Raw genomic sequence first — 26,952 nt, 5'->3', positions numbered from 1 at the left:
TTTAAAGGGTTCGCGAAATTTGATTTTTCTCTCAACATACTCTCCTTGTAGGAGCTCCTAAATCCCAAGGAATAATCTAATTTGTCAGATGATTTCCAGCCTGAGTTTGCAGGCCCAATTTAAGTCTGCACACAACCTTTATTTCCTGCTCCAAAATTATGCACTCTCTTCCCTCTCACTAAACCCCACCTGGAACAGCAAGGGGACAAGGAGACACCCTCGCTGCCCCTCTGCCATGTGGGAGCGGGGCAGGGAGGTGCCAGAATGTGGAGCACTGGGAAGAGGCATGTCAGCACGCACGACTCCTGTACCTGTTGTTGGACAAGGCTTAACAGAACCCTCTCCTGGCCCAGCTCTCCCGCATGGTGTGCACTTCAAGAGGTGAATCCAAGTTCCTTTTCCAGCCAGGGTTTCTGAGTGTCTCCACGCTGAGAGGTGCAGCACTTGACATTTGGCTGCCATGCTGCTGCGAGCACGTCTGATTCTGCACAAAGCATGTGGAAATCAGAATGTACCTGTCACAGGTGTCAACCTCTGTCTGATGGGTACAGATCTGGAGAGTGGTCACAACTTGCTGTTCCTTATTGCAAATATCGTTCTGTGATCTTTCATGTGTAGATGGGCAGGCACCAGCCTTTACATGCTAATGTGTCCCTTTATAGTCCATGGGTTTCCTTCTAGCTCTATGACTGTATGATGGGGATTCGTGAGAGACAGTAACTGGGGGGTGAGAACTGTTCTCACTAAAACCACGTGAAGCCTGCTTGGAAATGGCATTGACTTTTTCTAGCTAATAGGATACCAGTAAAAAGTTACAATCTTAATATAATAAATTAACATGCCAATCCTGTATGCATTTAAGAATATATGCTCCGTCATGAAGAACCTAGGGGTAAGACAGGAATAAAGACACAGACCTACTAGAGAATGGACTTGAGGATATGGGGAGGGGGAAGGGTAAGCTGTGACAAAGCGAGAGAGAGGCATGGACATATATACACTACCAGACGTAAGGTAGATAGCTAGTGGGAAGCAGCCGCATAGCACAGGGAGATCAGCTCAGTGCTTTTTGACCACCTAGAGGGGTGGGATAGGGAGGGTGGGAGGGAGACGCAAGAGGGAAGAGATATGGAAACATATGTATATTATAACTGATTCACTTTGCTATAAAGCAGAAACTAACACACCAATTGTAAAGCAATTATACTCCAATAAAGATGTAAATAAAAATAAAAAAATAAATTTTAAAAAAAGAATATATGATCCAAGCACATTCTAATTTATTTTTCTATTTATTTAGGTGTGCCCTGCCTCATTTGACAAAGGATTACAGAGAGCTATTACATTTTGTAGAGCACAGGCAATTCTCCTACTGTATTAAGTTTTCATAATACTCATTGGACACAATCAACTGCTTACTTTTTAGGGGACACAATGTTTCATTAAGCATACCACCATTGGTAGTAACACAGTTGTTTGAGTGGCTGGCTACTCCAATGGCATTGGGTTCTTTCTTTGATGAATGGTGGCTAGAAATTTATTACTCTTATGAAAGTTTAGAATTTTCTCAGTGATTTTTTAACAAGGGATTTCAATTTTGATTTACTGCATTATCACCTTGGCTTATCAAAACAAAATATATTTACAGCCATTAAATTTTTTATTGAAATCTATGACCACAAAATTACTTTGCAATTGTATTTTTTGTGCATCTGAAACTCTCTAAACCCAAACATTCCCAGATGAACACAGAGAGTCACAGCTTACCTGGAGCAGAAATCACTAGAGCCACAACTAGAAGAAACACTTAAAGAGTAATTTTGACAAACTGCTGGAGGCTGAATGTGAACTAGCAGGAGAGTGAGAAACTCCTGTGGGCCACAGTCTTAGACCCCCCATGGTTTTGTGGGTTTCCCTTCTAGGAACCCCAGCAGGTTCTCACAGTGAAAAGCCAAGAAAGAGATCTTGTACAAGCTAAGGGAGAAGGAGGGGAAACAGCTCAAGAGCATTCTCCATACAAAGGCCTATTCTCTAGGAAAGGCTTTGCCTTATCCCACGTAGAGCTTTATCCCGTATATGAAAAATGTCAGTTACCCCACATCAGCACCCTCTAGCCTTCCTGTCTCACCTAAGGGAAGAAGAAACTAAGTACACCTGTAGAGGCCCAGAGACACAGGTCCACTAAAAGACTAAGATTTTATCGTAAAATTGCCACCATATCAGGAGGACTCCAGTATAACAGTGGATTTCTGTTGGAAGAGCTTCAAGGTACAGACTCTACTTAAGTAGGAATTCTAAGAAAAGCCCCCTCCCCTAAAATAGGGGAGACAAACACAAATACACCTGAGAACTTTAAGACTCCTGGTACCTAAAGCTAAAGCACAACCCAACTCCAGGCTAGGTTAACTTAAAATCTCACACTAAAGGCCTTTTACCCAAGTTCTTATTACCCAATACATCACGTACAAATTTCAACAAAAAATTACAAGATATTCTAACAACAAAAAAAAAGCAATGGGAAAAAATAGTATGAAGAGATAAAGCAAGAATCAGAACAAGACTCAGATATGAAACAGACTGTGGAATTATCAGACAGAATTTAAAATAACTATGATTAATATTTTAAGGGCGCCAATGGAAAAAGTAAACAACATGCAAGAACAGATGGACAAGGTAAGCAAAGAGATGGAAACTCTAAGAGAGAATAAAAAATAAATGCTGCAAATAAAAAATACTGAACAGAAATGAAGACTGCCTTTGATGGGCTCATCATTAGACTGGATATGGCTGAGGAAAGAATCAGTGAGTTTAAAGGGGTGTCAACAGAAACTTCCCAGAGTGAAATACAAAGAGAATAAAGAATGTTAAAAACAGAATATCCAAAACTGTGGGACAATTTCAAAAAGTGTAACATAAGCATAATTGGAAGATCACAAGGAGAAGAAAGAGAAAATAGAACAGAAGAAATATCTGAAGTACATTAGTTCATAGAATATGTTCTCAGTGGTTGCCTAAAACTGTGGGCAGTACCAAACCCTATATGTGTCTATCATGTTTTTCCTATATATACATACCTATAATAAAGTTTAATTTATAAATTAGGTAAGTAAGAGATTAATAAGAATAACTAATAAAATGGAACAATTATACAATATACTGTAATAAAAGTTATGTGAATGGGATATCTCTCTCACTCTCAAAATATCTTACTGTACAAATTTAATGCCTTTTCCGTCTTAGTTAGTTAACTAAGTACTACACACTGTGGTCTCAACTTTTGCCGTTTTAGGTGCAATGGTAAAACGAGCACAAATTTCTTTTTCCTTCTTCACAATTTCACAGATAGAAGACTCATTCTTACCATAAGTCTTAGCAACTTCAGCATACGACTTTTTTCCTTTCCTTATTAAGACAAGAACTTTCACCTTTCCACTTAAAGGAAGTATTTTACGGCTTTTCTTTAGCATATCCAAATTGCCAACATCACTGCTCTTGCCCTTTAGGGCCATTATTAAGTAAAATAAGGGTTACTTAAAAACAAGCACAGTGGGCTTCCCTGGTGGCACAGTGGTTGAGAGTCTGCCTGCCGATGCAGGGGACATGGGTTCGTGCCCCGGTCCGGGAAGATCCCACATGCCGCGGAGCAGCTGGGCCCCTGAGCCATGGCCACTGAGCCTGCGCGTCCGGAGCCTGTGCTCCACAACGGGGAGGCCACAACAGTGAGAGGCCCGTGTACCATTAAAAAAAAAAAAAAAAAAAAAAAACCACAGTGACACCATGACAGCAGTGACACCATGACAGTCAATCTGATAAACAAGGAAACTACTAAGGGACTAACCGGTAGGACACGCTGGCCAAAAGATGATTCACATCCCAGGTAGGATGGAACAGGGCAGCACAAGATTTCATCACACTCAGAACAGTGTGTAATTTAAAATGTATGAATTGTTTATTTTTGGAATTTTCCTTTTAATATCTGTGGATTGCAGCTGACCACAGGTAACTGAAACCATAGAAAGCAAAACTGCTGATAAAGGGGAACTACTATAATAACGATCAAGAGATTAACAAAATTAATGACTAAACAACAGATCAGAAACCTCAGCAAACACCAAACAGGATAAATACCAGAAAAAAAAAAAAAAAAAAAAACCTCTATTTCTAGATATATCATATTCAAACTGAAGAAAACCAAAGACAATGGAAAAAAAATCTTAACAAAACAAAAAACCTTACCTACAGAGGAACAGTACAAGAGTTAAAAGAGTTACAGTAGACTTCTCATCAGAAGCCATGTAAGCAAGAAGAGAATGGAGCAAAATATTTTAAATGTTGAAAGAAAAACACCAAACTTGAATTATACGTCCAACAAAATTTTCTTTCAAAAGTGAAGGAGAAATAAATACTCAGACAAACAACTGAGAGAATTCATTGCCAAACCTGCCCTGTAAGAAATGTTAAAAGAAATTCTTCAGGGAGAAGAAGAATCATATAGGTCAGAAACTCAGATCTATATAATAAAAGAGTACAAGAGAAGGAATTAAAAAAAACATAAGAGCTTTTTATTTTTCTTATTCTTAATATTCTTATTCTTGATCTAAAATATACCATTTGTTTGAATTAATAATAATAACAATATATTGGATGATTGTAGCATATGGATAAATGAAATAAATGACAGGAATGTCATAATGGATGGGAGGGAAGAATTGGGGATACTCTGTTATGTAGTACCTACACTAGAAATGAAGTGGTATAATGATATTTGACATAACCTTATATTAATTGTAATTGTGTATTACAAACTCTGGGGAAGAAAACACTTTTAGCGGTATAATTGATATGCTGAGAGAGGAAATAAAATGAGTCATATAAAATGTGCAATCAAAACCAGCAAAGGCTGAAAAAGGGGAGGGGGAGAAACAAGTAATAAACAGGTGGAACAAACAGAAGTCAATTCCACCTGTATCTATAAGTATTTTAAATGTGAATATTGATCTAAATATACCAATTGAAAAACAAGACTGTCAGAGTAGATTTTAAAAAAAAAACACAAAACTCTGGGTTGTCTACAACAAAACCCACTTTTAATATAAAAGCTCAAGTAGATTAAAAGTAAAGGAATAACAAAATATCTACCATGATAACACTAATAAAGAACAAAGCTGCAGTAACTATAATAATTTCAGACAAAGCAGACCACAGAATAAAGTAAATTATCAGGGCTTAAGAGGATATTACACAGTGATAACAGAGTTAATTCTCCAAGAAGACATTACAATCCTTAATATCAATATCTATGTACCTAACAGCAGTATCAAAATGCTTGAGGCAAAAATTGATAGAATCATAAGAAAAAAACAGACAAATCCACTTTTATAGTTGGAGACTTCAACACCCTTTTTCACTTGATAGATCATGCAATCATAAAATAAGTAAGGATACAGTGGACCTAACAGCACTATAATCAACTTGATCTAATTGACATTTATAGAATATTTGACCACAAAACAACAGAATACATAATCTTCTCAAGCTCACATGGAACATTCACCAAGAGAGACCACTTTCTGGACCATAAAACATACCTTCACAAATTTAAAGCGATAGAAATCATATAAAATATGTTCTCAGACTACAATAGAATTAAACTAGAAATCAAAGAAAAAAGGTAGCCAGAAAATCCACAAATACTGAGTTTAAACAATTCACTTCTAAAACACATGAGTCAAAGAGGAAGTCTCAAAATAAATTAAAACATATTTTGATCTAAATGAAAATATAACATTAAAATGTGTGGGTTGCAGTAAAAGCAATGCTCAGAGGCAAATTTACAGCACAGAATGCACATATTAGAAAAGAAGAAATATCTAAAATCAGTACTGTAAGCTTCCACCTTAGGAAGCTAGAGAATGAAGAGCAATTTAAGCCTAAAGCAAACAGAAAAAAACAAATTTTAAAAAACTAGAGCAGAAATCAATGAACTTGAAAACAGTTGAACAACAGAGAAAAATCAGTGAAACCAAAAGCTGTTTCTTTGAAAAGGCTAATCAAATTAATAATCATCTAGCCAACTTAACTAAGAAAAAAGGGGAGAAGACACAAATTACCAATAACAGAAATGAAAGAGGGGTTATCACTACTAATTCCATGGGCATTAAAAGGTTAATAAAGGAATACTATGAACAACTATGCCAACAAATTCAATAACTTAGATAATAATAGAACAATTCTTTGAAAGACACAAACTAAAAAAACCCACACAAGGAGAAATAGATAATCTGGATAGTCCAATATTCTCTAAAGAAATGGTTAATAAATCTTCCAAAAAAGAAAGCAGAATGCCCTGTGGTTTCACTGACGAATTCTACCAAACATTTAAAGAAGAAATTATACCAATTTTCCACAATCTTTTCAGAAAATAAGAGGCAGAGCGAAGACTTCCTAATTCATTCTATGAAGCCAGCATCACCCTAATATCAAAACCTGAAAAAGACATTGCAGGAAAGGAAAACATAAGTCAATATCTCTCATGAACCTAGATGCAAAAATCCCCCCCAAAAGTATTAGAAAATCAAATTCAACAATGTATAAAAATAATTTTTAGTTTAATTTCAATTTAATTTTTTAAACCCATAATCAAGTGGGATTTACTCTGGGTAAGAAAGGCTGGTTCAACATTCAAGAAGGCTAAAGAGGAAAACTCATACAGTCTTATCAACAAATGCAGAAAAAGCATTTGACAAAATCCAACACTCATTCATGACAAAAGCTCTTAGCAAACTAGGAATAAAAGGGAACATCCTTAACTTAGTAAAGAACACCTACAAAATAACCTACAGCTAACATCATACTTAATAGTGAGAAACTAGATGCTTTCCTACTAAGATTACAAACAAGCAAGGAGGTCCACTCTCACCACCGTATTCAACATCGTACTGGAAGTCTAGCTAGTGCAATAAGACAAGGAAAGGAAATAAAAGGTATACAGGTTTAAAAGGAAGAAATTAAATTATCTTTGTTCACAGATGACTTGTTGCCAGTGTAGAAAATCTTAAGGAAATGACAAAAAAACCTCCTATAACTAATACATGATTATAGCAAGACTGCTATACAAGTTAAACATAAAAAACTAAATTGCTGGGCTTCCCTGGTGACACAGTGCTAACAATCCACCTGCCAGTGCAGGGGACACGGGTTTGAGCCCTGGTCCGGCAAGATCCCACATACCGCGGAGTAACTAAGCCCACGCACCACAACTACTGAGCTTGTGCTCTAGAGCGCATGAGCCACAACTACTGAGCCTGCATGCCACAGCTACTGAAGCCCGCATGCCTAGAGCCTGTGCTCTGCAACAAGAGAAGCCACCGCAGTGAGAAGCCTGTGCACCACAATGAAGAGTAGCCCCCACTCACCGCAACTAGAGAAAGCCCATGTGCACCAACGAAGACCCAACACAGCCAAAAATAAATAAATAAAATAAATAAATTTATTTTAAAAAAATACCAAACTCAATTGCTTTTCTACATAACAGCAGTAAGCAGTTGGGATCTAAAACTTTAAAAAACATTACAACAGCATCAAAAATACGAAATACTTAAGCAAAAATCCAACAAAATAATTACAAACTTTATATGCAGAATTCTGATAAAAGAAATCAAAGAAGATCTAAATTAATGGACAGGTATTCTGTGCTCATGGTTCAATTATTCCCAAGACAATCCCAAACAAAATCACAGCAAGCTATTTTGTAGATACTATTGACACAATGAATCTAAAGTTCATATGGGAAGGCAAAAGATCTGGAAGAACCAACACAATACTGAAGAATAACAACAAAGTAGAGGATTCACTATAAACCTACAGTAATCAAGACAGTATGGTTTTGGCAAAAGGCTAGATACATAGACCAACAGAACACAATAGAAAACCCAGAACTGAATCAAACAAATCTAGCTGACTGATCTTTGAGAAAGGAACAAAGGTAATTCAATGGAGAAAGTATTTCAACTAATGGCACTGGAATAGTTGGACATTCATATATAAAAAAATAAATAAATCCAGACATAGAATTAATACCTTTCACAAAAATTAACTCAAAATGGATCATAGACCTAAATATAAAACTGAAATCTATAACACTTCCAGAAGAAAACATAGGAGAAAATCTAGGTGCTCTGAGGTTTGGTAATGAGTTTTTACATAGAATACCAAAAGCACAGTCTATGAAAGAAAAGTTGGACTTTATTAAAATTTAAAATTTCTGCTTTGTGAAAGATAGCATTACGGGAATCAATAGACTGGGAGAAAATCATAGACTGGGAGAAAATATCTGCAAAATACATATCTGATAAAGGACTGCTATCCAAAATGTACAAAACCTCTTAAAACACAGCAGTAAGAAAAAATACAATTTAAAAATGAGCCAGGACTTCCCTGGTGGTACAGTGGTTAAGAATCCGCCTGCCGATGCAGGGGACACGGGTTCAAGCCCTGATCCAGGAAGATCCCACATGCTGCGGAGCAACTAATCCCGTGAGCCACAACTACTGAGCCTGTGCTCTAGAGCCCACGAGCCACAACTATTGAGCCCATGTGCCACAACTACTGAAGCCCGCATGCCTAAAGCCCGTGCTGCACAACAAGAGAAGCCACCACAATAAGACCACGCACCACAACAAAGAGTAGCCCCCACTCTCTGCAACTAGAGAAAAGCCCACGCGCAGCAACAAAGACCCAATACAGCCAAAATTAAATTAAAAAAAGAAAAATGAGCCAAAGATCTGAAAACCTCACCAAAGAAGAAATGCAGATGGCAAATAAGCATGTGAAAAGATGCTCAACATCATATGTCAATAGGGAATTACATTTAAAACAACAATGAGATACCACTAAACACTTATTAGAATGATTAAAATAATAAAAAAAAACTGATAATACCAACGGTAGCAAAGATACAGAGGAACAGGAACTCTCATTCATTATTAATGGGAAGCAAAAAGTTACAGCCACTTCTGAAGACAGTTTGGCAGTTTCTTACAAAGCTAAACATAGTCTTACCATACAATCCAGCAATGAGGCTCCTAGATATTTTCCAAACTGATTTGAAAACTTAAGCCCACACCAACACCTGTACTCAAATGTTTATAACAGCTTTATTCACAATCCCCCCAAACTGGAAACAACCAAGATGTCCTCAATAGGTGAATGAATAAATTGTGGTATGCCCATACAATGGAATATTATTTAGCAATAAAAAGAAATGAGCATCAAACCACACAAAGACATGAATGAACCTTGGATGCATATTGCTAAGTGTAAGAAGCCAGTCTGAAAAGGCTACATACTGTATGATTCCAAATAGATGACATTCTGGAAAAGGCAAATCTACAGAGACAGTAAAATGATCAGTGGTTGTGAGGAGTGCAGGGGAAGAGGAGCAGGCTAAATAGGGGAAGAACAGGGCATTTTTTAGGGCTGTGAATCTTACTGTGTAATACTGTAACAGTGGATACATGACATTTGTCAAAATGTATAGACTTCTATAGCACAAAGTGTGAAGTTCAATGTATCTAAAATTTTCAAAATCATATAGGATGTCAGGTGATCACAAAGACGGAATACAGACAATGGAATATAGACAAAAGAAACTAACTGTATCACAAATTCATGAAACAATGTCACTGAAGGAGGTAGAAAGAAAGGGTGCTGACCCAAGTAACTCTGGAAATGAGTGGAGTTTTTAAGACTAAAGGTAAAAAGGGACTGTATATAAGGACTGTGCTATAGTTGACAGTGTTGCATGCCATAGGAATACAGGTTAATAATTCTGATACAACTGTAATGTATACTGGAATTGAACAATTAAGTAACGGCATGGCAAATGGTAGGAGTCAGGTTTCTCACTGTTGGAGTGGGTATTTAACAGATAAGCAAAAGAATGTTAGAATGATCCATGTGGCAACGAACTAGAGTTGCAGATATCAATATAAACTTATATTTAGCCTAATACTGATATATCAATAGATGGTTACACTTAGAAATGTTTATAGATATATGTATGTATGTGTGTATATATATATATATATATATATGGATTTGTATACACGTATGTATGTCCTTACCCTGCCAGCCGAGAGAGCCTAGAATAAACACTACTACAGTAGCAATGAGCACACCTACAATCCAGATCTTGGTTTCTAATACCATTCTCCAATAAAAGGAAACAGAGGAGAAAAGCTCAATTCTATAAATGGGGCAGGAAACACAGAAGATGAGGCTGGAGTATCTTGCAGTGTCGAAAAGTAGGGAAGTGCTGGGGTAGAGGGGACAACTTAAAACGCTGAAGGCATGTGATAGGAACATAGGAGCCAACTAAAAGAGTTCCCAATGGCCAAAGCTAGAATAATTTGAACAACAAAATAAAATAGTATTGGACTATAAACTGAAGTAGAAAATAAATGAGTATGTACTAATATAAACAAATAAACTGGAGATAATATATAAATCTCCTATGCAAAAGAATTCCCAATTATTTGTAAGTACTCCCCACCTCAAGCAGGTAGAGCATAGCTCCTTATCCCTTAAGCACAGGCTTCACATAGTGACTTCCTTCCAAAGAGGACAGTATGGAAAAGGGTGGGGAATAACTTTACAGTGGAGAAATTAGACAAATATTACTTCAACCAGGTGATCTTGGTCAATATCAACAATGGTAAATCATGTTGATAGTATGTACCCTTGACATGATGTGAGGTGATGTGATGAAAATGGGAATTTACCTCTGTGATATTCTTTCCAGAAACCTATAATAACCCCAGTCTAATTATGAGAAAAACATCAGACAAATTCTTATTGAGGGATATTCCCCAACACACCTGACCAAAGCTGTCCAGGTCATTCAAAACAAGGAAGATCTGAGAACCTGTCACAGATAAGACGAGCCTAAGGAGACATGACAACTAAATGTATGGTGGTGTCCTGAGTGAGACCCTAGAACATAAAAAGAACATGATTTAAAGGTAAGAAAGTATGAATAAAGTATAGACTTTAGTTAATAATAATATATCAATATTGGCTCAATTATTATAACAAATGTACCATACTAATATGTTAATAATAGGGGAAACTAGGTGAGGAATATAGGAGAACTCTCTGTACTGTCTTCCCAATTTTCCTGAAAATCTAAAACTGTTCTAAAAAGTAAAGTCTATTTTTAAAAAAATAATTAAGCTTTACACAATTGTGTACTTTTCTGTATATGTAATTCTTCACGTACATTATATTAAAAATTTTTTAAATTAAATAAATTACATGATCTTGAATAATCTATAACTTTTGCCCTAACAGCAAAGGATCCAGGTTTTAAGAAATTCAAACTTATTCTTATGCCTGCTTGTCACTAAGGTGATAATTTAAATAACCCTTTCATGTATATATTTCTTAATTTTATATTACATCAGTGTGACAATATTTATTACATATTTCATCCTACTATTCGTTAGTTCTAAAAAAGTTGGTAAGTTTTTGTAGTACTGGCTAGGGGGTAAAATTAGACAATGGAAAAAATAAACACCAAGGCAACAGGCTGCAAGCAGTATCCTAAAATATGCAGAGGCACAATCAATGAGAGAGACTGTGAGCTCAGCTGGCCTGACGTGATCCTCTTTCCGTTTTTGGTTAAGAATTTCACATTTCATTTTCTCATTTACTTTTCCAGCATTTTCTCCAATTCAGATCCATATTATTTTATGTCTTATAATTGGTTTCCCCCCCTGAGTTCTTCCTTTATCTCTGACCTACTGACCCCAAAGGATGAGTTCCGAACTACATAAGAATCTCATTTTCCTATATTGGTACAACCAGGGGTTACCGATGTCATCGTTTGCTTTTGATGTACGTGGCTGGTTGGCCCCTGAGAAGGTTGACCTGCCTCTCCCTTCCTCCCTCTCTTCCCCTCACACCCATCAGTCAACAGCTGCCCCATGGAAGCCAGCAGGAAGATCCTTTCTGGCTACTGCTCCTCTGAAGAAAAAGGAAGCAGGATGTCTGTAGTCTATAGCCTGAAGTAGGCTTGGCATTAAATCCTGAAACTACCCTGCCTCCTCCCTGTGACAGAATCTATCCTTAGCCTGCGATGACCTGAGTTTGATTGAGCTCAGAAATGTGTAAAGGCCAAATAGTAGTGAGCACAGCTGAGAAACTTGTGACTTTGTAGAGGAGCTAAAGTGCTATTGGGCCCTTACTCAATATTTGTTGAATGGATAAATTTATGAATTTAGAAGGCATTGCTTAGAAGCCATTGTAATGTTTCACTGATGTGTAACTTGCACAAATCCCTAGAATAACAGCATTTTCAAGTGGCAGAAAGGCCTTAAAGAGAAATACTGTCATCTAACCCTTCTACTTTCTAAATGAGGAAACTGGTTCAAAGAGGTCAATTAACTGGCTTAAGGTCACTCAACTGGCTGATCCTTAAACCAGAACCCTTTTTATCATTACCAGCTTCCTACTTAAATATACTATGTAATGGTACACACTTGTTGGTGTTCAGCCTAGTTAACCCCTAGGTTCCATCATGTCTCTCAAGGAATCATTTATAACTTTCCCTCTCTCCCCCCAACCCCCCTCGCTTCTTCCCTCTCTGCCATTCCCCTTTTGTACTTTGTATGAATGCATGTGTTTTTCCTCTTCCGCCGCACTTATCCTCAGTTACTGCAATATCACTGCAGATTTAAAGAGTTAATCTTGTGACCAATACACCCTACCCCCAGGAAGAGGGCATTATACACCTCCCTATGGCTTAACAAGGAGACATCCATGTGTCTTTCAAATCAAATCAGCAAACTAATATTTGATCTTTTTTATTTTTATTTTTTTTTGAATTTTATTTCATTTATTTTTTTATACAGCAGGTTCTTATTAGTTATCCATTTAATACATATTAGTGTATATATGAATATTTGATCTTTTTTAAATCAGAAATTCTTTTGGATCACTGCTTCACTAGCAATACAGCTAATTCAATTAACAATCAGTTTAATCAATATGAAGAAATCCAACCCTGATATTAACCTGACACAAATCTGAGTTTCAGACATGGTGCTTCCCCTACATAAGTGCATTGTCATTGCCTCAAACATGAATTATGTAGTTATTACTAATGCAGTCCTCATCCAAGAATTTATTCTTGGTCATGCCTCACACTTTAGAATGCATACGTGAACTGTCTCATCTACCCTCTAAATGAAAACAAAAACCTCATGGAAGCATCCCTTATACTTTGGTATGTTCAGAAGCACGACAGGATACAACACCAGTCCAATTTGAGCCCAGCATACAAGTACACATTCATTCTAAGTTCTTGGTCCTGCTACCCAAGGGTAGAAAGTTTTAAATGGTTCCAAAATTCTGTCATGACCAAAATTCTCTCTTTACTAGCTTTGTCTAAAAAGATAATTCCTCATTTTAGCCTTCAAAGGTTACTCTTTAAACTGCAAGGCAATACCTGTCACTGTCAGTCAAGAAACTCCTGGCTGTAATTAGCTTATCAGCTTATCATCACTAGGTCACAGGACAGCTGAGTTTTGATAGGACTGAAGACTTCATAGTCCAGGATAGAAAACAGTACCAGAGTAGGTCCTGAATAGCTAAGGATCAGCTAAGGGTACTATGGAAACCCTACGGGCATTCCAAATAATCAGTGTACAGGCCTTCAGATAAAACATGCAGTATGAAAATAGTTGATTGCTTTGTTAATAGTCGATGTTCAATTAATATTAGCTAGAGTGAATTGAGAGATATTTTTCCTGGCTTCAAAGAATTTCCCATCACTGGCAGTAGTATATACACAGAGGGTGGATGGTCATGTTGAGGCCAATTGGGGAAGAGAGTGGTCTAGTGCAGGTAATGACCCATGAGTGGCCCACGACATTAATGTGGGGGGTCATGGTCAGTATTGTTTAATGGAATAGAATGGAAAATTGTAAAGTGCATTACACAAAGTAAGGATAAATATTTTTGGAGAAACTTTTGTTTCAGTTGTCTGTGTATACACGTGCCTAAGTGTAACCCAGGGATTGTCGTAAGAAAAGCAAAACTGGTTTAGAAGGCATTCTGAAACTGTTTTCATTGATTCTTCTTGCCTCTAGACTTGATTTTATACTACTTGGTCCATGGTAGGTGCTCAACAACTGCTATACATAAGATCAAGTAAAAATAATAGAATCTTGGAATCTCAACAATTCTACAGGGTAGGTATTCTGATGTTGGTTTTACGGAAGATAAGATTAAATTACTTGCCTATGTTAAATGACTTGTTCAAGGCCACACAGCTGATAAGCCTGTGTGTCCAATACTTGAACCCAGTCAGAGCTGGACACTACAAGTCCAGATGACAGCTGTACTCCATAGTACTCTTCAGAAGACTGGTGCCAAAGAGCAAAACTTAAAAGTAGAAATTCATTAAAAAAAATTTTGAGGCTCTGCTAGAACCACCAATGATTTCAACCTGAAAATTCTCATCATTAAGATAAACAGAACTCTGAATCGCATAATCTAAAGTGGCAGTGCCCAAATGCCAGTGCATAGATTGGCTACATCACAATCACTGGAGGAGCTTTAGAAAAATATAGATTCTCAAACTTCTCTCCCAGAGAATATGACTGAAGAGGTGTATTTACAAAGCTTCCAGTGCTTATGCTCAGACAGGTTTGGGAACCACGGACCTAGTTTATATTCCTACATTGAAGATCTAACAGAATTTTTAACTGGAAGAAACGTTGGATACCATCTAGCCCTTGGGTGGCAATAGGTTTCATCTTCAGTGCCAACTGCAAACGATAAATGATGCTGCTTGGAGGATCAGTAGAGATAGATTCCAAACAGCATTCAGACTTGATCAGATACAGCCCCAAGATTAATTAATAATGTCTGTTATGGATGAGGAGGTGTAGAGAGAGCATTGCTATGATCCAACCCTGTTAATTTCCAGTCCTGTGTGCCCAAAACACACTTTAGTGACACAGGATTGAAATCCAGGCTTCCTCCCTCCTAGTCTGGTGCTTTGTTTAAAACAATTTCCATTGACCATAGTGAGGCTTATGAGAAATGTTGGTTTCTAGAGCGCTTCTAGCTGGTGTATGGCAGAAAAAGCCAACATTTACTTTTACTTGAAAGGTTAAAGCAAATCTACCCTAATTGTTCCTACTCGTTAATGCCTCAGCTACTAAGGCAGGTAGAATATTTTGTTCATTAACTATAAAATTTTAAATACTGAGATCCCTTGAGAATAAACCAAGAAAAATCATGTGTTTAAAAAAAAAGCCTAGCACGGTTTCTGACTTGGGTTTAAATTCATACTAAAGAATATATGACTAATATAAGATCTTAAAAGTAGGTTTTGGTGAAAATAGAGAGCATAATACATATACTGGATGCCTGAAGGAAAGAGGAAACATCACTGAGGGAGAGGATGCCTAGGGTACCAAGGGCTCTGGTCCACTTCAACTGTGCCTAGAACAGCCTGGTCAGAAACCAGGCCTCCAACTCCCTCAACTGGAGCCTTAGGCAAGTTACTTAGCGTTAATTTCCTCATCAGTAAAATATGAGTAATAAATCCTACCTCTCAGGGTTGTTTTGAGAATTAACTGAGAAAACTCTTATGTTCCAGAAAGGGCTCAGCACATTTGCTGGCATATATATAGCTCCTCAGTAAATGTTTTATTAATCTATGTGTTTGACTTGCACAAAGCAGTTCCTATGAACTGATTCCATGAACATCAAAATTGAGGTCTATTCAACTCAGGGCCCTACTTAAACTGAGACCCATGGGTCATCTAAGACTAAAAGCCAAAGGCAGTGGTCATTGGGAGGAAGCATTCATGGTATTATAGACTCAGGAAGTCTGGGCTAGTCACTGAGTCAAAGAATTCTGAGATGGAAAGGTCCCTTCCATCTCTGCCCATCTGCTACTGTCCATCCCACTCATTAACAAACAAGGAAACTCTAAACCACAAGAGACTCTCAGGAAGGTGGCCCTGCATCCCAGCTTCTTGAAGCAGTGTGTGGGTGGCACCCCAGGAAAACAGGTATTTCTAGCACTGGGAAGCTCCATTTGTAAATTAAACACAAGGCTTTACAAGAAACTAAACATTTTGACTTCTCCCCTTCTCCAGTGTGTCTGCCGAATAGTTCCAATAGGTACTTTGAACAACACCTATTCTGAGGTGATATGGGTAAATTGCAAAACATTAATTTACTATTAACATAATTACAGGGTTTTTTCTGCTCTCTAAAATTTGTTTAGTGCTTGGGGCCAAATCCCTTTCACTCTCACAATACCTTCTTTGTTTTAAAAAGGAGATACTACAGTGTCTGGCTGGTGGGGGGAAAGTGCCCTTTGAAATTTCCTGTTATCACAGTCATAAGCTGCCTCTAATCAGAGGCAGCACAATAAATAGACACAAGGCTTCTTTAAAATGCCTACAGTCTGCTAAGAATTAAAGGTCTTCCTTTGCGCCTCTCCTCAAAATATATTTTTAAATAGTTGCTCAGTCCTAAGCTTTCCCTAATAAGGTTCCATTTAAATAAATTTGGAAATATTTTCCTTCTTTTAAAGAAAGCCACTCAATTTGGAAATGTCAGATAAAAATACATGTACATTATTATAAGGCTATCACCTATTTTCAGCTATGTTTTTCCAGGCTCTCTCTTTTCCTTTCTTTCTTTTTTCTTCTTCTGTTTGCTGTTCCCAGCAGCTTCTGGGAGCTTCTTCACCCAAGAGGACAGGGCTCATCAGATCACAAACAATTTCATCTGTTTTCCTGGCGGTATCCATTATACGAACAAAACTGGCCCCCATCGTCCTATACAGCCCTTCTGAGTCACCCCAGCTCCCCAAACCCCAGCGGAGGCCATGTGACTGAAATGAAACCAACCCGCCCTTAACTTTGGAAAATCAGCCACTCTCCTCCTTGCTGTGCCATGTCAAAATTAAAGAGTAAACAGAGGTCCCCCCAATCCCCCTGATTGCATTAATCATTCAAATGACGTATTAGCATTCTTCAGACTCTTCTGTTGTGCTTCCAAATTAACACCTCCAGGTTCAAGGGAATAGAAATTAACTGAATTATCTGGCAGCCCCAGATGTCCTAGCATGCTCTTCCTTCTTGCTGATTTAATATGCCTGAAGAACAGTTATGAGGCAGAAACACTGCTAATGGTCAAGAAATAATTTATGACATATGTAACCGACAGCCTTGGCACCCTCCCGCATTCCAAAGTTGCCGGGGTTCCGGGTGAGTCCCGGCTGCCACTGCCACTGGGCATGGCCACCTTTATCCACCCCCTTTCTATCCCACATCCCCGTTGAGTGCTGGGGTGGCAGGCCCTGCTATAAAGCTGGGAGTCAAACGCCCCAGTACCAGCTGGGTCACACCCGGCAGCACAGGCACAGAGATGATCCAGGAGTCTCTCCCAGAGCAGGACAAGGAGAAAATGGTGTGAGGGCAGAGCCCACAATCAGACAGGGGCCTCTCCGGCCTTTCCCAGCTCCGGCCACTGGCAACCTTCTTGTGGAGGCATGAAAAGGATCAGCGGTTCCTCAGCGCTGTGGAAGGGCCTTTTAGAACGTGGATGTAATCCTTCACAACAGAAGCCTGTTTCCCTTGGGGGTTAATCCTGTCATTTGGGAGTGTCTCCAGGGCATTAAGCCGTAATTGCTTGCATGCCTCCAAGAGGCAAACAGGAAGCTGGCGCACACAGGCATTCACAAGCTTCCTAAGAGCAGGCAGGTCCTGTCCTTGGCATTGCAGCCCCTTCCAAACCAAAGCTGCATGCCCCTACCCATCCTGAGAGGTGCCCCCAAGAAGAGGTGGAAGCCTGAGGGGGTCACCCAAGAACCTCACCCCTATCCCAGATCCCAGCTGCCTGGATCGCCCGGAGCAGGGAGCAAAGGAATGGGCACAGGGGATGTCAATGCCAGGCATCACCTGAACACAGAGGCCTCGTAATAACAGGCAGAAATTCAGATACTTTCTCCATGCCTTGGTGGGAACCAAAACATCAGACGTTTATTAAATGACATAGCGGTGGTGACTACTTTGCACAGTGAGCCCAGAAGTGTATGCTGTCACTTTAAAAAAAATTGAGCCGATGCCAGGCTAGTCATGGTAATGCTCCCATGGCATGATTAGATTCATGCCCAGGGTTGTATTTGCATATGATATTCAGGGCATGATTTTTTTATTGTTCTTAATCAGAGCCGAATGTCAACAAAATAAATGAAGTTGCGAGTTGAAGTGAAATTTTTATCACATCAGGGATGTGCTTTTTCTCCCATTTATCACAGCCCATATTGAGAGAGTGAAATTTTTTGAAAATGTGGTAATCAATGGAAGAGCTCCATATGGCAGGGATCAAAGGTGTTACATAGTGTGTGGTTCTGCTTTATTGCCAGCCAGTACTGTTAATTGGACAACAAGATCAGAGGCAATATTAAAATCCAATTAAATTGATATGAACAGATTGCCAAGTGATGTACACTAATGTATAATTGAGTATCAAGCAAATGCAAGTCCCCGTCTTCTGCTTCTACCTCCTGAATAAATGATGGCGCCATAGAGGACAGAAACAAGTTTGCACATTAGCTCCACAGCTCTGGGCCCTCATTTGTTACTTTCGGAGCTGACGACTTTTGGTTTTCCTCCTAGTCTGTCTTAAAGAGACAGACCCTTCCCCTGTCCCCCAAACCCCCACCCCTTGCCCCCCACCTGGGGTGAGTTTTCTGCCCCGAAATCATTTTCTCCTTTTGGGGCTGGGAAATGAAATCCATGTTTCCTATGCTTCATTACATGTCTATTACATAGCAGGTCCTAAAGAGCAGCACATCGATAATATATTGCGCTAGTTGTAAATGATCTGTCCATCCAGAGCGGAATGCTAACACACTTCTAATGCTGTTTCCCAGATATAAATTATAGCAGAGTGTTTCTCAACCCAAAAGGAAAGCAAGAGAAAACAAGAAAGCAAAGCCCAGAATGAGGACTGTTGGAATACCTCCTCACACAATGAAGGACCAGAGCCGCGGTTGTAAGAGGGCTGGCGGTGATATGGATCCCAGCAGTGGATCCCAGGGCCCAGCCGGCCTCAGGGCTGCCAGCAGGAGCTGAAGTGGGCCTCCATTCATTCCTCTCCAAACAGGGCCGGAAAGGGACAGGAGTGAGAGGAAGGCAGCCCCTCCCACTCAATTAGAGCAGTTAGCTCACAGGCCTTACTGGGGCCAGGCCTGGCTGAATAGGATCCCCTGCCCCACGTTTGTTATCCAAGCTGAGCTCACACAAATTAATGAGGAGTGGGAATGAGCAAAGCCAAGGGCTGTTGCTGGCAAACACTCTGGGGGCCTCGTCCCTCCCTCCTGTAATCACAACCCCAGATTACCCCCAACAATAAAACCTGTTAACTTATGCAACTTTGCTTAAGAAACAAGCCTGATGGGACGTTGGCAGACTTCCCTGCTGCCAAGCAAGAACTATTGCGGGCAGCCGCGAGCTCCTCAGGATTTAAGCCCATGATGGAATGGTAAACGAGGGAGCAGACTGTTTATTCCAGCAGCCAGATTGTCTCTGGCCATAAAGTTCTGTGTTTGGAAAGTATTTTTCTCCCCAGTATATTACAAAAAAAAAAAAAGGGCGGGGGTTGAAAGAGGTAGGGGAAGGGGTATTGAGCAAAGATCACGTTTTGTTATCATTTATTCAAGCAGCTCAAAGAAAAGCATCGACCTTCCAGGTTTTGAATGGACTTGCTAAACATAAACCCATTTCCGCACCTCAGAGAGAGGGAGGGAAGGAAGAAGCCTGCTAGAGCTGGGGGTGAGGGGGAGAAACGAGGGGAGGGGGTATATTTAAAATCAAGTCTAAGGAATGGGGTTTTAAATAATTTGGAATTTGAGTTGCTAAATTACGCACATTTTAAATTTTGTCTCTTTACAAACAGGCACACACTTTTAAAGATTAGATTTTATTTGTGGGCCTTAAAACACTGAGATGGTATCTATGCTCATAAACCAGTTTGAATTTTCTTTTTTTGGCTCATAATAGTCAAAACAAGTGGTGAGTTCCTGGTCGGCAGCTACTTACTAAGCAACTGTTGAATCAAAATGTTTTGTTCCAGCTTACCCTTCCCCCTCCCCGTCCTGCCCCTGGGTTCTTCAGAACCACTGTTTTTAGATTCCATATATATGTGTTAGCATGCGGTATTTGTTTTTCTCTTTCTGACTTACTTTACTCTGTATGACAGACTATATGGACAGACAGTCCATCCACTACAAATAACTCAGTTTCATTTCTTTTTATGTCTGAGTAATATTCCATTATATATAGGTGCCACATCTTTATCCATTCATCTGTTGATGGACACTTAGGTTGCTTCCATGTCCTGGATATTGTAAATAGAGCTGCAATGAACATTGTGGTACATGACTCCTTTTGAATTATCGTTTTCTCAAGGTATGTGCCCAGCAGTGGGAATGCTGGGTCATATGGTAGTCCTATTTTTAGTTTTTTAAGGAAACTCCATACTGTTCTCCATAGTGGCTGTATCAATTTACATTCCCACCAACAGTGCAAGAGGGTTCCCTTTTCTCCACACCCTCTCCAGCATTTATTGTTTGTAGATTTTTTGATGATGACCATCCTGACTGGTATGAGGTGATACCTCATTGTGGTTTTGATTTGCATTTCTCTAATGATTAGTTATGTTGAGCATCCTTTCATGTGTTTGCTGTCAATCTGTGTATCTTCTTTGGAGAAATGTCTATGTAGGTCTTCTGCCCATTTTTTCATTGGGTTGGGGTTTTTTTTGATATTGAGCTGCATGAGCTGCTTGTAAATTTTGGAGATTAATCCTTTGTCAGTTGCTTCATTTGCAAATATTTTTTCCCATTCTGAGGGTTGTCTTTTTGTCTTGCTTATGGTGTCCTTTGCTGTGCAAAAGCTTTTAAGTTTCATTAGGTACCATTTGTTTATTTTTGTTTTTATTTCCATTACTCTAGGAGGTGGGTCAAAAAAGATCTTGCTGTGATTTATGTCAAAGAGTGTTCTTCCTATGTTTTCCTCTAAGAGTTTTATACTGCCCAGTCTTACATTTAGGTTTTTAATCCATTTTGAGTTTATTTTTGTGTATGGTGTTAAGGAGTGTTCTAATTTCATTCTTTTACATGTAGTTGTCCGGTTTTCCCAGAACCATTTATTGAAGAGACTGTCTTGTCTCCATTGCATATTCTTGCCTCCTTTGTCATAGATTAGGTGACCATAGGTGTGTGGGTTTATCTCTGGGCTTTCTATCCTGTGCCATTGATCTATATTTCTGTTTTTGTGCCAGTACCATAGTATCTTGATTACTGTAGCTTTGTAGTATAGTCTGAAGTCCGGGAGCCTGATTCCTCCAGCTCCATTTTTCTTTCTCAAGATTGCTTTGGTTATTCGGGATCTTTTGTGTTTCCATACAAATTGTGAGATTTTTTTGTTCTAGTTCTGTGAAAAATGCCACTGGTAATTTGATATGGATTGCATTGAATCTGTAGATTGCTTTGGGTAGTATATGTATAGCTGATTCACTTTGTTATAAAGCAGAAACTAACACACCATTAGTGTGAAGCAGTTATACTCCAATAAATATGTTAAAAAATAAATTAAATTAAAAAAATTTTAATTAAAAAAACAGACACACAAAAATGGTGTTTTGTTTTCTTTTTCCCAAACCCTCCTGACTTTGGTCCAAACAGCCTCAATGCAATTCACCTTGAAATGCAATGCAATTCACCTAGAGCAAAGGGAAACTCAGGGTGAAATCAGACCTACAAGGCACCCAACAACACCGTTGAAACATGTGAGCCCACCCAGAACACATGAAGTTGGTGAAGGCTGGTGTCCCGTTAACGGGGGAAGCTAGAGCAGACCATCTTCTGCCTAGAGCAGAGTTAGGCTTTTCAACAAGGCAGCCAGCTCAGGGCTGTGACTCCTCTCTGCTATCCCCACTGTAAGTTTCCGCACGAATCACAGAAAGGCTCCTTGGCACTGGGTATCTAAAAGTTTCTTGGAACTAGGATGAGGTAGTTTCTAGAAGCTACTGTTTGACTTCAGTAATTTCTTGGTGCCTCTTTGCCATACCATGACTACTGGGTTGCCCTAAAAGCACTTCCAAGAACTGGGGAGGAAACAGAACTAAAGAAAAAGGCCCTGAAATGTATAACGGAACTTAGAACTTTATGATATTTTAGCAAAATAAGTTGAGGAGCTTACAGCAGACAGAAACCAAGTTGTTTATCTTGAAACAATATCAGTCTCGCTTGGGAACAGTGCCCCAATTTTCCTGGGCCTGCTCCGGTGCTCAAAATGTGGGCAAGCAAAGCACTGAAGAATTGGGTGATGTGGTCGCACTTACAGAATCTCTCCTGGGTGCCCAGCATTGTGCTATGCCTTCCACAACCTTTCCTCTTTCATCACCACAATCTGCAAGGTAGGAAATACTATCCTCGTTTTTCAGAGGAAGAAACTGTATCTCAGACAAGTTACTTCCCCGAGGTCACACAGTGGAGAGATGGAACTGAAATTTAAACCTAGACCTGCCTGACTTTAATCCACATTTTACTTTCTTTTTTCTAGTCTACACAATCTAGCCTCCCAGAGTTGCTCCAGAAGAAAAGACCAATCATTCAAAAGTCTATTTAAACTGCAAACTCACCCATCACCTCACAGAGACTTGGCATCAAGATGCTTCAAAAAATGAGAGTTATTCCTGAAAAGACTAAGGAGAGCCATTCATGAAGGTGGTTCTGAAGAGAGCGCATCAAGAATCTGGGGGGTGTATGCTAACACATATATGTGGAATCTAAAAAAAAAGGTTCTAAAGAACCTAGGGATAGGAAAGGAATAAAGACACAGACGTAGAGAATGGACTAGAGGACACGGGGAGGGGGAAGGGTAAGCTGGGACGAAGTGAGAGAGTAGCAATGCCATATATACACTACCAAATGTCAAACAGATAGCTAGTGGGAAGCAGCCACATAGCACAGGGAGATCAGCTCGGCGCTTTGTGACCACCTAGAAGGGTGGGATAGGGAGGGTGGGAGGGAGACGCAAGAGGGAAGGGATATGGGGATATATGTATAAGTATAGCTGATTCACTTTGTTATACAGCAGAAACTAACACACCATTGTAAAGCAATTATAGTCCAATAAAGATGTTAAAAAAAAAAAAGAATCTGGGGGTCTAGGTGTCAGGATGTCTGCTAATACATTCCATGGCTTTAAGTAAGTCACTAATTCTCCCTCCCTATGTCCTTCTACTTCTTCCAGGAGCAGCGACACCAGCAACCTACCTATCTCCCTTAATTGTGGGTTAGGTATAAACACTGGAATCACTTTATAAACTCTTCAGGAAAAAGTCCACACGAATCTCCATCATTACCATATAATCACGTGGTAGTCATCAGGGCACTTCCCACTTATTCTGAGCTTGCTTCCAGACAACATGGTAGGATTTGATCTAGGTGTGGCCACGTGCCTTGCCTTAGCCGACACAGAAGGTGATAAGCATCTCTTCTGAGTGGACACAATTCTCGGCATCCTTTCCTCCTTATAGCAATGAAGTGGGAGGACATGTTGAAATGGAGCCTCCATCCCCTTAAATCCCTGAGTGACCAGATGAGCAGGGCCTCCCTGTTGACCCAAGATGGATATGTAGCACGAGTGTAAAGTCACAGAGACGTTCGTTACTGCAACGTAACCTAGTCTACCTGACTGACACTACATAGAAGACACATTTCTGGAGAGTACCAACGGGGAAACAGGCCACAAAGTAAAGAAATTGAATGAAGAAAATCCATTTATTTAGGAAGTACTTATTAGGCACTTATTTTTGTGACAGAGTGTGCTGATGTGCTAGAGACAGATTACTCTTCCTAAACTAGGGAATCCAAAAGGGCATCTTCTAACAAAAAATAAGCAGCGTTCTTTCAAGGAGCTGATTGGAAACTGGGAAAAGATTTGCCTTTGACATACATTTTTAACTACCAAAATTAATTTATAGTCTAGAGAAAAAAATCCCCCTCCTCAAAATTATCTACAAATCTACCTCTCAAGCAAATCTAGTTAGATGTTTTCATTCTCTTTTAATTCCCTGTAGTTATTCATTTGTAAAGGTATGGCTAACTACACCTAAAAGAGGGAAAGCTTTAATCCAGATGTATCAGAAACATTCCAAGATGATGACTACCATTCCTATAGACTTCTGCTAAAGGCTACTATTAAAAATCAGGATTAAAAAAAAAGATAGACCCTCCAACTCAATGGGAAATCAATCTTTACTACTACTTAGAGCCAAATAAATAAACTTGTGGTTTCTCCATTTAAAAATGTTTATATAAACTTCACTTTTGTTTGTGAGAAAACAACTGTCCATTGTAATCAGCTCACCCTACAACTTTATTCTCTTTTCCATCTCCTATGGGCTTACTTCCCAGGGCCATTAAGGTTTTCACATTTCTAGGCAGTGGCATTTCATCATAAGTGACCTAACATTACATAGCATAAGACCTTAAAAAAAACTTTTTAGGAGACTTGTTATGTGAGAAAATGTAAAATTCCATAGTTTCATGACTACCTCTTCAAATCTTTCCAACTTTTATAATCGTTTATAGAACTGTAGTTTGCCATAACTAAGCTTTTGCATATATTAGAGAGCAATTCATGTCTATAAATATATATTTACATGTATATACACACACACACAGACACACACACACACACACACACAAGCTGAAGAGATATGTGGTGTTGGAGGGCAAGTCTCAAGACTAAGGTAGAGAGAGATTGTAGAGTGGGCAGAAGCAGCACTATGATGAGAAAAGCCCCACCTGAGCTCCTCCCAATCTTTGTCCTTCAGGCAAATCCCTTCACCTCTCTGGGCTTCTGCCATTTCACATGCAGAACAAGATCAGGCCACATGCTTTCAGGTGCCCCTTCTTGCTCACCTGTCCATGGATCTACTACTGAAGCTGCGTCCAGTTTGCAAATTTTATTGGGTAAATTAAGTCTGTGTAGCTAGGATTCCAACTCTATAGAAAATATGTAAGCCAACAGCAAAAAAGTAAAAGTCAAACATGAAAAAAGTTACAACACACAAATAGTAAGATTGCCAGAGATTTTTCTTTTCTTCTTCTTCTTCTAAATTCACTTAATGTTATTGCTACATTACTTTTGTAATTTTATAAATCAATACAAATATTTAAATATATCAGTCTGTGTGGAGGGCAGTGTTTATAATTACCCCCAGAGAGTGTCAACACATGAATATAAACACCTTCTTTAAATTTATAGGCACATAACATTTACTACAGACAAATCCATATGATTATCAATTCCTATTTTTCACAGCCAAAATTCTCTTAAGCAACACAATTTATTTGTCTAAAGATGTCAAATAAACTAGTCTGGCAAACAGTTTCATTTTTCAGTTGTCTCCTTTGGCATTGTGCCTACTATAATATATGTCTAATGTCACCCCCCATCTCACCCTGTCCACCCATTCACACATGCTTGTAGACATGACAAAGTTGGCATTCTCGGGTTAATACTTATGCCAAAGGTCAGAAAAGTCATGTTAAGCAGAAGTGCCCAGGGAATTTGGGTCTCTCTCTATTACCTTACTCTCTCCCACTGTCCAAGTTTTGACAACATAATGTGATTACATAATAACTCAAGCAGGAAGAAAATTAGACACCATACAGGAAACCCAGGTGAGGCCCCCATGGAGTTATCTGAATTAGTTATCCTGCTGCATGTGAAGTCAGGCAAGAAACAAACTGTTGAGCATTTTGGAGCCCTGAAAATTCCTACTCACTCCCCCACCCCACTCCCAGCCAACCAAAAGGAATATCTTCCATGGGAGAAAATTTGCCACGTAGAAAATGGTATTTTCTCCAAATCATACACTGATAGTAACAAACGAATTACTTCAATCACAAAAAAAACCTGGTGGTCCAAAGAACCAAAAGTCAGCTTTCTCCTTCTCTGTGCATTCTCACTGTCTCAAAATGGCCCTGGGAAGTTCCATCTGACCCCTGGCTATAAGGACCTAATTTCTGAATAGCATGTCCTAACCTATTAGCACCAAAACCCCCTATAGTCAAGTCAAAGTTAATTTTAAAGTCTCTTTCTTTCAAAATAGTTGAATAGTTTTCACATGAATTCTACATCCCACAAACCTAGGAGCTCACCAGAAAAGCAGGCTCTCTCGGGGGCTCTAAAACCCTTACCTGCAAGATCTAAAATCTGGTTGCTGCCAACACTTCTCTGAAGTCCACAAAGAAAGAAAATGCAACTGACACGGACCCTCCCCAACTCCACAGTGAGTCTGACTTCAGCATTGATATGCCTCCTCCTACTTCAACAAAATAAAACTGCACAGAGCAGGAGGCCAACAAAAGTCCTTGGCAACAACCAAAAGAGTGAGACAATAGTTTCAGCAGCATTTTCCCTTCTTGTAAGCTTCAATCTTTCATCTCATTATGATTTTGAAGGTGCTTCCCACTTTCTTCTCCAGCTACTGCTCTTGCTTGTATAATAAAGAAGTGAACACACTTCTTTTCTGTTCATTTTAGAACATGTTTTGTCCATCTAACATCAGGAGATCCTTAAAGAAGACAGGAAACTGGTAAAGGGAGACAGTAACTAGAACAAGAATTGCCTGAAAATCTCTGAGACCATGTACTGTATCATCCAACATATGACAGTGGATAAGTACCTAGACTCTGAAGCCAAGATACATGGGTTGTAATCGCAGCTCCATCACTTACCAGCTGAAATCTTGGGCAGTTGATTTCATCTTTCCATGTCTCAGTTTCCTCATCCACGTAACAGGGATAACAACAGTGACTTCTTCATTGGCTCACTG

The 26,952-nt window shown here is 39.1% G+C and overlaps 1 long non-coding RNA gene across 1 annotated transcript; it reads right to left on the bottom strand.

Moving 5' to 3' along the window:
- Window positions 1-347: 347 nt before the first annotated feature.
- On the bottom strand, window positions 348-26,952 carry LOC125960776 (uncharacterized). Its single transcript, XR_007470788.1, has 3 exons — window positions 26,855-26,952; window positions 10,878-10,992; window positions 348-484 (listed from the first exon to the last, which is right to left on the bottom strand). It is a non-coding gene; the product is annotated as an uncharacterized LOC125960776 (long non-coding RNA).

Source organism: Orcinus orca, chromosome 13 (assembly GCF_937001465.1).
Source record: "Orcinus orca chromosome 13, mOrcOrc1.1, whole genome shotgun sequence".
Lineage (NCBI taxonomy): Eukaryota > Metazoa > Chordata > Mammalia > Artiodactyla > Delphinidae > Orcinus > Orcinus orca.
This window is presented reverse-complemented; position numbering and strand designations above follow the sequence as displayed.